This window comes from Symphodus melops (genome assembly GCF_947650265.1).
Source record: "Symphodus melops genome assembly, chromosome: 3".
Taxonomy (NCBI): Eukaryota; Metazoa; Chordata; class Actinopteri; order Labriformes; family Labridae; genus Symphodus; species Symphodus melops.
This window is the reverse complement of record NC_136693.1, coordinates 1,886,185-1,895,160: the sequence shown is the minus strand read 5'-3', so window position 1 is coordinate 1,895,160 and position 8,976 is coordinate 1,886,185. Positions and strand designations below refer to the sequence as shown.

At 46.4% G+C, this 8,976-nt stretch overlaps 1 protein-coding gene across 1 annotated transcript in view; it reads right to left on the bottom strand.

The window, feature by feature from the left end:
* c1qtnf4 (C1q and TNF related 4) overlaps positions 1–8,611 on the bottom strand; it is a 21,181-nt gene extending 12,570 nt beyond the window's left edge. The window contains exon 1 of the mRNA XM_079339291.1: positions 8,492–8,611. The gene's annotated coding sequence lies outside the window, so the exon portion shown is untranslated. The remainder of the gene's footprint in view (positions 1–8,491) is intronic.
* Positions 8,612–8,976: the final 365 nt, after the last annotated feature.

Here is an 8,976-nt window from a genome sequence, read left to right as displayed (position 1 = left end):
CAGCATGAAAAGCACAACATTATTTTTTGTTTTTGGTCAAATGTTCTAAAATACAGAAGAAGGGGGGGGAAAAAAAACACAGACTGCTCTGCATTTTCAAACCGCTGTGTTCCTCCCCCGAGCATCCTACCACCTCATTGGGTTGTGATCACGTTGGGTTTTTTTTTCTTCCAAAAGGCATTTCAGCAATTTCTCCTCTGACCTCGATCTGTATTATGCAGCAAAACTGACACTGTTGTGATAGCAACAGTAATGAAAGAGCGAGGTAACTGTGACTGGGAGAGAGTGTTCATCTGTCTCCTCTGCGGTGGATCTCTCCCCGCGTGACCACTGAGCATCTGTGCAGGTGATGTTTTTAAAAGCCTTAAAACATCTGGAGGGGCCTCACTGTGAACGATGAAATCCTCCCTCTGCCTCTTCGACTGAAATATCCAAACAACTCCTGGATGGATTACAATCAACACTAAACTTCCTGAGTGAATGAAGCAAATGGAAATGTGGTTTTCCTCTACACATTTATTTGACTGATTCCCCGACAGTTCAATTAAATAAATCTAAAGAATGCAGCCAGTTAGCGAGCTGTGCATCTTTTTTTTGTCTCGCTCGTCTCGGAGGATTTTGAGGAGCCAGATGAGACTCTGGGTCTCCTTCAGGACTGCCTGTTGAAAGCAACAAGAAAATCCTAATCAGGTGTCCCAACCACCTGAGCGGCTCTGCTCCTCACTATCTCTCTTTAAGACTGAGCACAGACTCTCATTAGGACCACTTGTAACCTTGTAGTGGCCAAACACAGCTCATGACCTTGACTGGTGGTTAGAAAGTAGACCGACTGCTAAATTCATATCCAGAAGATAACGATTGCCTCCTGGGGATTTCCCCACTGAGTTTATAGCTAGCTATTTCTAGGGCAGCAGAAACCGCTGTTAACCATTTTTCCATCCTTTCCATTTTCCACCCTTCAGGTGAACTGAACGTTCCTTGCTAGTTTGCAGCTTCCTGTTTGCCGCTCGTTATCAGTCACGCCACTGAACAACACGATTTTGCACAAGACGAGACTAAAGACCCGTCGTGATATTTCTTTATTTATCCTACAGGGACAATGTTTAGAGGTCTGTAAATATAGCAGAGTTAGCCACAAGGCTTCCTGGAAAAACAAATTCCAACATCGCTAAAAGCTACAAATAGAAACAACATGGCAGTGATGAAGCGGACCGATACGTAGAATACACAAGAAGCAGCGTATACAAAGTGTGTACAAAGATAAATGATATGAGTAAAAGCACTTATCCAATAACACACTGAAGAGTTACCTGCATTAAACATGTCGGATTTGGACCTCACACGAAGCAACCACGATCAAAGCAGCACGCTGAAACTCTTCTCGACACGCTCGTGATTTTGTTCTGTCCGCGTCAGAGCAGCGCTAAGCTAGCAGTGTGAAACTGTAGCTCATTTAAAGCAGCATCATTCACCACTGACTGAAGTCGATAGGGACCAGTACACTGTGGGACACATATAGTAAGCACGCACGCACGCACGCACGCACGCACGCACGCACGCACACACACACACACACACACACACACACACACACACACACACACACACACACACACACACACACACACACACACACACACACACACACACACACACACACACACACACACACACACACACACCCACCCCTCCTCCCAGTAGACTTCAGTGGTCTTTCACATCTATCGAGCGCTGCAGTTTGGAAAGAATGGAAATCAATATTTTCTTTACCTGGATCCTTCAGTCAGCTGGGTGACTGATTCCTCACAAACCCTCCAGGGCTTATTAGAAAAACACAAAACACACTACTCTCTCTCTCTCTCGCTCGCTCACTTCCTTCCGTCCATTTGATACAAAACACAGAAGATGCATCTGCATGAGAAGGCCCTGAAATACTCGAGAAGGTTTGCACAGCGATCGATCCTGCTGCTGTGCTTTCACACGAAGGTTGGAGGGTGAGTGTGTGTGTGTGGGGGGGGGGGGGGGGGGTTCTGCAGCCCTCTGAGTCGAGCTCCTACAGTACCTGCTGGGAGGGCGGAATCAAAAGCTCCGGCTTCTGAGGGGAAGCTGGATGTAAAAGTTCACACCTCCGTCTGGGAGTCAATATCAAAACGTGCACTTTAAAGGAGAGTGGACATCAAAGTGCTCAGCCCTTTGTTACCATTATATCCATTATCAGCATGTGTGGACTTAAGAGGGGAAATAAAAGTCTGAACACTGAAGCTCCCAGGTATGGAAGGAGAACAGTCTTTAGAGTGCACTGACTTTGGGATTGCACGTTTCATATCGTGTGGCAGGTGTAAGCCCAGAGGAGTCTGAGCAGGAGATCTGACAGCGAGTCCCTCGAGTCCTTCCTAAAATACCTCTCTGTGTCCTCAAAGTTTTTCATTTATACATTAAAAAAAAAAAAGCTTCACTATACGAGGATTTTTTTTGAGGCCAGCTTTCAGGATCTGCAGACGAAAACCTTCTTCAGAAATGAAGCAGTTTGAAGAAAAGGAGAGGATTAGAGCGGCAGGAGTTCAGTCTGTAGGGACTTGTGTTGGGAACCGGAGGGTCGCCGGTTCAAATCCCGGCACGGACCAAGAATGGAAACTGGTTTGGTAGCTGGAGAGGTGCCTGAGCACTGCCGAGGTACCTCTGAGCAAGGCACCACACCCTAAAAACTGCCCTGGAGTGCTCGCTATGGGCAGACCCCTCTCCATTAATGCACGTCACCGAGTGTGTATCTCAGCCTGTGTGTGTGTTCATGTTCAATAAACTGAATTTCCTCTGGTGGGATCAATAAATATGAATATTATATTATTATTATTGTTTGAATTCTATACTTTGTGTTTCATACACTGACAGAAATTGTGCAGATTGACTTGGATTCCAATCACGAAACAATTTTGCGTGACACCTGTGGTTTGATCAGAAAACGATAAAATGAGGAGACACCAACACTGTCGATTATTAGTGTTAACAAGCTTGAAGTTACTATTCAGGGACCAGATGCATCTGGAGAACAGTCTGATGATCACACACACACACACACACACACACACACACACACACACACACACACACACACACACACACACACACACACTGGTGTCAGCAGCTACTATCAGGATCAGTGTGTTGACGACCTGCTGAGCTGCACGAGCCTGTCAGGTTTGTTTGAGTCGTCCTGGGAGCCTTAAAGCTTCCTGAGCTACATTTTGTTTTGCTATTTTCTAAATGATCGTTTCTCTCCTGCAGTCTCACAGCACAGTTCTGTCGGTGTTTCATATGAACTCAGGCATGACAGAACATATTGAACCAGATCGGTCACTTCAGTAAAATAAACAATTTAATCCTGACTTTCCTTCTCGTTATCAGAGAGCCTCTTGTTGCTGCTTTTAGCTTTCTGATCCATGCCTTGTCTGACAGCCCTCTTCCTCCTCCTCCTCCTCCTCCTCTTCCTCCTCCTCCTCCTCCTCCTCTTCCTCCTCCTCCTCCTCCTCCCATCGCAAGGACACACAGAATAAGGAGAGGGTGACTAATGAGCCCCCTCTCCCACCTCCCTGGTACAAGCAGAAGATAGAGAGTCCTGGTCACTTGGGACATGTATCAAAGATGGTTGGTGGGAGGGGAGGGGGAGGGGGGGGGGGCGGCTGTGATCTGGAGGTGCACTTACAGACCCCTGCTGCTGCTGTCCCTCTCATTAGCCACCCTCCCTCCCTTGACACTTGTCACTGTGCTGTCAGCTGCCTGCTCAGCTGTAGACACGCAGGACCCGCCTGGGGACCGGATGGACGGATGGATGGATGGATGGAGAGAAGGAACACAAAAGAGAGAGAGGACGATTGTGAGGTGTAGTCTTGTCAACTGAAGCGCACAACAGAGGGGACACATTTCTCTGAACTCTAATCCGTCCTGCAAACGTCTCTCTCTCCCCCGCCACAAATCTGAGTACAAAGAGAGTGCTCGCTCACTCCTGCCAATCCACCTGAAACGGCCGCACAGAGAGAGAGAGAGAGAGAGAGAGAGAGAGATGAGGGAAGAGTAGCAGCTCTGGCAGCAACCTGATGTCTTCGCAGGATTCGATCTGCGAGTGACAGTCGAGACGCGAGAGAGGCAGCACGCTGAGCTCATTATGTGTCTGATACTGAAGAAATACACAAATGTCAGTCACGTAAGCAGCTTGTTTGGGATTCAAATGTGAGAGGGAGGTGGTGGGTTAAAAAAAACAACCTTTCCTATTTCTGCAGCGTTTTCTTTGGTCTGCTGGATGACAGACCAAACAACTTCATGCAATCGAAAACTCAGTGAAAACCCTCCTGGGATTAGAAAGGACACGTTTTCACAGCCGCCATTTCACCCTCACACGGATATCCAGAAATGGAGCAGAGGAGGAACAGTCACAGATTTATCCACTTACTCATCTTTAATCCACTTTACCATGCATGCAAATAATCTGCTTTTATCTTTGTGGCTCCAAAATAACTCCTCTGCCTGCGTGATTAACCGTAGGTGTTCCTTCACTAACTAATTATAAAGTGTGAACGAGCTCTGCTGAATGCAATGAATCACACCGGATCGACTCAATCAAGAGCTTTTTGCAGCGCCGCTAAATGTCACCATGTTAAGCTAGTCGACAGCACGGTTAAACGCCGTCCCCCTCGCTCGTCCACACTCGTTCCCTCGATGCCAATTTGAATGTTTTGCTCAAACTGCCACGTGCTGATCGTTTGATCCTTTGACTTAACGTTGCTCCGGTTAATGAGCCTGCTCTACAACACGGATGTAAACAAGCACACAGTGAACGGATATCATCTTATAGCAGCTGCGTAGATAATGGAGTTAAAGCTGTTTACTTCTAAACTTTTTGTTAATTCAATTAATTTATTTTTTCTGTGGTTTCCCCCTCTTATGATTTTAAAAACTCGGGGGACAATGCAGACGTATCGTCATCTTAATCTACGTCTTTTATGTTGATTTCCTGCCGTTGACTCTCTTCATGCGATCAAACCGTGTTTTAAAAATCATCTCAAATCTGTGTCGACACGCTGCAACAAACAGCACCTGCCATCTCCTCACTGTACTTCTGTAATTGTGGCCGTTACGGTCTAATGTGTCGTGCTATATTTGCACTCTCTGCTGCCATGGAGATTTGAATGTGCAGAAAACACCCGGAAGCTTCCCACCTTTAAAAATCGGCAAATTAATCTCAAACATTTTTCACTGAAGTCCAGCCAAAAGTTGACAAGAAATCGTGCCCTAAAAGTCTGGGACAAGGAGTTGAAGATTTGGTGAAAGGGGGGTGTTGGGGGGGGGGGGGGGGGGGGTCAGGGATTAGTCTCAAGGGGGTAAAATGTACGTTTCATATTTTTGCAAGCTTTCCAGGGTGTTGCAGGAGACAGATAAGTGATGCAACAGAGGGATTATCAGCCCGACTCCCTCAGTAAGTCAAAGTCATCCCCTGCTGCAGTGCCTGTCATGTTTCTCTGCTCGGAGTTTATTTATATCAGACACTCGCACAAATCCAAACCTGGAGGTGTTCGAGTCAACGCTTTAAAAACAGTCTTGAGTTTATTTCCTCCTTCCTCACAGCTGCGCTCGCTGCTTTAATGCCCCCCGCCTGCAGGCGGCTGTGTGTAGGCTCAGTGTTGTAGTTAGAAGACATACAGGCTCAGAACTAAACAGAGCTCCATCTGCTTGGAGATTTCTGCTGGTTGTTTGCAGAGGTGTATTCGACAGCAGCTATACAAACGGCCTACATTCAAGCAAACAGGTGACTTTACAGCAAAGGTTAAAAAACATCCAGTTTCTCACTGCGTCTCTTCTGTTCGTCTCCTCGCTCTTGGAAAAAAGATCATTCCTAAAAGACGTGGGGGGGGTTTTCTTCCTCGCAGCTGAGAAATGATTATTCAGTTAAAATATTCATCTTGTTTTTGCGCGCGGTGCTTCACGACTGTTGTTTGGCGCTTTCTCTGATCAAACCGCTGCTGTCCTCGACTGACTGAGAGAGAAGGTCGTTCACGCAATTAGCTGCTGCCCGCCGCCTGCCTCGCTCCGGAGTCTTCTCGGAAAAAGAAGCGAGGCTCCACTCTGGGTGTCCGAGAACGTAGAGAAGATCGATTTCAGTTTGGAGATCTCTGCACCAGCTCAGTTTCTGAATCTTTTTAAAATTGGAGTTATTTTGATTTGCGCTGCAGGACAACAACAACAACAAAATCCATATTGAGTTCTTTACTACAACATGTTTTTTTTTCCTTCCCTTCACTTCCATGTACACAAACAAATCTATAACTCACATGTTATACTTGATTCAGATTTGAACTCTTTCACTCTGACTGCAGCTGCATCATAAAGAACGCTTCCACACGTGCACACCGTCCGTCTCCATCGTCTCCTGGTTGATAAAGAAAAGGCCGTGATTTCACTCTGAATGCAGGTTTCTTGGAACGTGATGAATTTAGTTGATCTTGATTATGTATTTACTGGATATTGGCTTCAAATATAAACAAGATTACACTGTAATAACTGTGCAAAATGAATGTTTTGGGTGACTTTCTGGTTAATCACGACTTCCCTGTCCTGTAATTATGAGATAATTATCTAAAAAATCTAATCGGTCTCGCTTTAATGAGATCATGCTAATTATAGGTTATGGGTGTCAGCGTTATTTTCCCTTTCCTCTGGTGAGGGTTTAAACAAACAGCAAAGCATCCAGCATTAGTTAAAGTCGCAGCTGCACTGCATCAGGACCTCGCCGTGGAATCGCTCTGCGCTCTATGTGTTAATGGAATTAAGTGTGTGAAACTGAGCCTCTAATTCAGAGCTCTGCACGAGGCAGAAGGGAGTCTGTGTGGGATACGTGCCGGGACTTGGGAAAAAATAATTTCAGCATGAAAAGTCTGAGGCCGAGTTATTCACTCTTTAAAAAGGCAGAGGAGAAAATGTTCAAATTAACTTCATCCAACGGGTTCAGTCCAAAAAAATCCCCTCAGAAGACGGAGAAACGCCGCCTGTCACCGGTGCATCAGCAACGAGCAGATCAGTCAGTCTTTGTAGTGAAACTATTTAAAACTTAAACATGAGTTCCAGTGAGAGATGAAACGAGAGACGGATCCTTTTCTCTTTTTCTTTTTTTTCAGGGGAACTCAGAGATTTGGGTCACAGCTCTGTGTCTGTGTGATGATGAGATGTTGGGAAGGTGAGTAAAAAAAGAAGAGCTAACACATCCATGACACGATCCAGGAGGTTTCTGAGTTGCATGATTCTACCTTCTGTTTGAGATGATCAACAGAAACGACACTCGACAAAGTTTTGTTCAGACGTACAAAAAAAAAACATTTACTGTTGGCAAAGAAAACGAGAGGAAACTGTAACAGAGGTGTGAAGACTTCTATAAATGTTTTTGTGTTTTTCCTCCAAACTCTGAAAATCCAATTTGAAGACTGATACAGTCTCCTCTGAATCAGCGAGCTTAAAGGTTTATTTGAGTGTTCCTTTGCATGTGTGTGTCCTGTAAGTGACTTCTTTCTGTGTGTGTGCGCTCCCCTCTGCAGGAGCTAAGCAGCTGGGTTCAGGTGCACAATGACACACAGATGCTGTAAATAACACAGGCACATTCCCCTCTTAGCAACGTGTAATGTGCACACTGAGTAAGATGATGCATCTGCAGCCTGCAGCAGACCGATGGAGATGAAGATAACTCTATCTGCAGACAAAAGGATCATCTGCCACAGGGTGGAAAGACCATCTTAAGACAAGGAAGATTTCATCACCACAAGCCACATTCACCTCCTCCTCACCCTGTGGAGCTCTCTGCTACCTCCCTCGTGAACAATGGCAATGAATAAACCATAGGATATCCATACACACTGTTCCAGCCACGCTGCTTCACCCTGTGAGCTACAAACAAGAGGAGGCAAGTGTGGCACATGCTGCACGTATAAAAGATGCAGGTCTCCTCTCACACAGCGCATTATATCAGCCCAGCTATCACATGATATTAACACTGTGAATACATTACAGTGCATGCATTCCTCCCACAGAGGTATCGCTGTTTTCTGGAGATCAGTGCAGATAAATAATGCATGGCGCTCCGACGCGGCTCGACTGCTGAACGGACACAGACACCACAGCGCTTTTTCCAGCAGCGCTCGCACAGCATGCAACACTTATGACAGAGTCCATTAATGTGACAGCGTGCACTTGCAGCCTTTTATCGTTGGGAGTTGAACCGGAGAATGATCCTCCTGCACTGGAGCAAGGCAGCGACGTCCCGGACTCATCCGTCAGGAAGCAACGAAAACCCTCCGAGTGAATGCTCCGGTGTTTACCGCTGCATGCCTGCACACTCCACACTCAACTTCACTCCCTTTCACTCTGTTTCTCTGAATCTCCATGCTGCTAAAACAAAATGCCCAAAAAAAATGCGTCATACCAAAAAAAAGAAGAAGAAGAGGACTTGTCTCACCTGTTCGTGATGCGATCTCTCCCGGCTGCTGTGTGTGAGACGTAGAGCTCAAACTTCTGCCTCTGAATAAAACCTCTTTACTCTCTCTGCCTCTACTCCCCCTCCTCCCCCTCCCTCTTTACTCTCTCCATCTCCTCCTTCTTGTTCTCTTCACCCTCTCTCTCTCTCTCTCTCTCTCTCTCTCTCCTCTCTCTCTCTCTCTCTCTCTCTCTCTCTCTCTCTCTCTCTCTCTCTCTCTCTCTCTCTCTCTCAATCTGCTCCCTTCCCGCCCTGCTCACTCTCCCTCCTTGCTCTTTTTTTTCCCGTCACTTGCTGGTTTTTCTCCATCTGCTGCTTTCACCCTCCTCGGTGTCTTCCGTCAACCTGCTGCTGTCTTGAAGCCCCCCCTCCTCCCCCCCCCCCCCATCAGCATCCCCACCTACACAAATAGAGATATGTATGCTAAGGAGAGATATTAGGGAGGTTTCAGAGGTGCAATGCGCACC